General features: G+C 33.4%; 1 protein-coding gene across 1 annotated transcript in view; it reads left to right on the plus strand.

Annotated features, from left to right (window-relative positions):
• Nucleotides 1-2,479: 2,479 nt before the first annotated feature.
• LOC108732728 (1-phosphatidylinositol 4,5-bisphosphate phosphodiesterase epsilon-1-like) overlaps nucleotides 2,480-3,251 on the plus strand; it is a 241,495-nt gene continuing 240,723 nt past the window's right edge. The window contains exon 1 of the mRNA XM_025973852.1: nucleotides 2,480-2,643. The gene's annotated coding sequence lies outside the window, so the exon portion shown is untranslated. The remainder of the gene's footprint in view (nucleotides 2,644-3,251) is intronic.

Here is a 3,251-nt window from a genome sequence, read left to right on the forward strand (position 1 = left end):
CGAAAAATTAGAAGAAGTGGCTGATTTTCGATACCTAGGAAGTCAGATAAGTCAGGATGAAAGGGGCACTAAAGAAATAAAACAAAGGATAATGTGGGGTCGAGTCGCCTTCAACAAACAGAAGTCACTACCGTGCTCGCGATCGGTTAATTTAGAAATTCGAAAGAGATGTACGTCTGAAGCGAGACTGTACGGGTGCGAAACATAGACGGTGGGAGCGACGGAAGAGAAAAGGTTAGAAGTTTTCGAAATGTGACGTTACAGGCGAATGATGGGGATACCGTGGATAGAGAAGGTTAGAAATGAAGAGGTATTAGAATGAATAGGAGAACAGAGGACTCTATGGAAGTCAATAAGAAATAGGCGGGATAGATTGGTAGGAGACCTTCTTAGGCATAAAGGATTAGTCACAGACATATTACAAACAGAAACAGGAGTTAAGAGGAGTAGATTAGATTACTGTTCATAAACAGTTATGGGACATTCTGGTGGTGCGTGTCCAATCACTGACTTTATGATGATGATTTATCGAATGTATTGTGTTAATATTATTGTCAATAAATCAAAAGTGTAGGAAACTCAAAAAAATTTAGTTTAAAATAGGACGATGAATAACACTCTTGGGTCCAGTAGAATTTTCATGAGGTGAAATTTTTATTATTAATTCTTGTAAGTAATCTAAAGGGAGGTACAGTAACAATTTAACTAAACCATTGAAAAATTTATAGAGTTATAAAGTATGCCTACCATAAAATTCAAAAATTAAAGAAAAAAAATTTTAACAACGAATCATATACAACGGGGGATTTCGGTAAAAGTGGCAGGTATCAATGTCAAAAACAGAAGAAAGGACACTTCGTTCGTGTTGTCTTTTCCTATTGTAATTTTATGATGCTAACATAGCCGAAATTTACCGGAGATTTACGGTTTATAAGAAATCACTTCCTCACTTAATACACATCTTCTGTATATTATTCTTTTTGCTTACATTGGAGTAAGTTGAATTTTTTTAAATTTATTTTTTCTGTTTTCCATAATAATAATGATAGCAATTCCGCTTTTGTCTATGTGCGCTTCTGTCCGTTTAACACCAGACGTCCCAATGATTGGACCGACGAAAAATGAATACAGTAGTACAATTTTTTTCCATAAAAAATTACTACATTCAATTTGGTCCAAGTTTACTACCAATGGTCGTAGAAAGTTATATGAAAAGGATAACTGAAGCTTGATATATGTCTATTGTGAGACAGTATTATACTTCCACTTCTAAAAATGTTCAAACTTTCCGAAACAATTCAGCAAGAAGAAATGCTCCAAAAACTTTTTTCCTTGTATTTGATTTGATGGCGTGGGTGAAACTAATTTCATTACGCACAGTAACAACTTTCGTGTAGCCGCACAGATACAGAAAAAAAATAATACCGAAATGTTAAGCTTTCTATTACAATTATTTTCACTTATTACCTAATCAATTAAAAACGACAAAACAATTCGAATTTTTGAAGTACTTTTTCTTACTAAATTGAAATGTTTGATATATTTTTAGAATTGTACCTAAGTACTCATACCGCTGAAAAGTAGAGATTTCTAGCTTTAATTGACTTTATGCATTTAACTACATTTCGCCTTGTTGTGGAGTATAAAGTATTTAAGTAATAATATTCCTGAAGAATCCTGTGAAACATGCACACAATTTTCCCAATAAATTGTGCACCAATGCAAGACTTCACAGTTATAGGGAAATTATTGGAAAATCGTACGAATTTCGTTGAGATACCGATAGAACATAACATTTGGTAAAATCGTTTTTATTTAAACGAAAAAATTTCGAAAAATTAAGTTTGAGTATTTCTTGATAAATATTTACTTATTTTTTATTATTTTATAGTGGTGAGTTCGCAGTGTTGACATCAAGGATTCATCTTGTTTAGGTTTGATTTAGTCATAAAGGTTCGTTAATTGTTAAAAGCTTCGTTACCATTTCAGTCAAATAAATCATTAAATCCGTCCCTGTATAAAGGTCAAAAAAGAAGCGCTAGATCGTAAAACAAGAAAATGAGCCATTTAGATATTAATATTTTACAATTATTACATACAAGACATACAAGAAGCTTAAGAGTACATGAGTGAAAAGAGAAACTGAATAGAACCCCTGAGCGTATTCCCTTACGTCGAAATTTCCGAGCGTTGTGGTTTAAAGGTGGCATAAATTATATTACGTTTAGCGATTTTTCCTTTTTTTTTTTTTCTTTTTTAAGGTGGTACACCGACTTATGAGCTAATAACGTGAACATTTTCGTGCTTGCCCGCGTCTCGTTGGGCCGTAATCCAATTTAGTTATGTGTGCTACATTAACACACGTGCGGCGGCGCCACGGAGAGGGTTTCCACGACGACGACGCCAAGCGACGCCTGGTGGGGACGGCGTCGAAGTGGGGACTCTATGTCAAGTATGTCTACCTGTCCATCTCAGTTAGTCAACACGTGTATCTCGGATGTAATTAACGGATTGTAATCTAGTTAGCCTTTCGCCGTTGTGCTATATACAATATTCAATTTATTGTACAAAGTTGGCTTTGTGAGCTTTGACTATCTGCAAAAGCTTTGTGAGTTGGTTGATTCATTGTTACCGTTTGAAGTTGTAAGTTTACTGTTGTACATTATTAGAACTAATGTGTACCAATTACTATTGTTGTTGTATGTTTACCGTGTTTTGTTTGTTCTGAATGACCATTGTTATTAGTTGGTGATGTCATTATCAAAGATGACAAAAAATTCATTTGAACAAAGTTAAAACATTACCCAAGGATTTCGGAAAAAGTTTTGTCAACTTGATCCGTTTCAAACAGAAGGTATTTAATACAACCAAATTGTTTCCAAGTTTTTATTCAAATTGTTGGATTACTTGTAAAAAGTTTCGAAGACGCTTTAAGAATTAGTGATAGGTAATAACTTAGAAAACTTGTAAAAATCAATGCAAAGGCTAACTTCCTTTGAGTTCAATATAACATATTAATAAAAAATTCAAGGATATTTCTTACAACATATGTTAAAAAACTTTTTATTCTTTCATTTATATATTACAACTGGAGTTGTGATGCTAATTGAAGGGTGTGTACAATATATATATATATATATCATCATTCTTTATTTTACTCACTATTTCCCTCTTGGATATTTGGATATTCGCCAAATACGCCACCTGGTGTCACAACTTGCAACTTGAATGAAGAATAAATCTACATGGGA

The sequence above is a fragment of the Agrilus planipennis genome, unplaced genomic scaffold, assembly GCF_000699045.2.
Source record: "Agrilus planipennis isolate EAB-ADULT unplaced genomic scaffold, Apla_2.0 scaffold61, whole genome shotgun sequence".
In the NCBI taxonomy this organism is placed as follows: Eukaryota; Metazoa; Arthropoda; class Insecta; order Coleoptera; family Buprestidae; genus Agrilus; species Agrilus planipennis.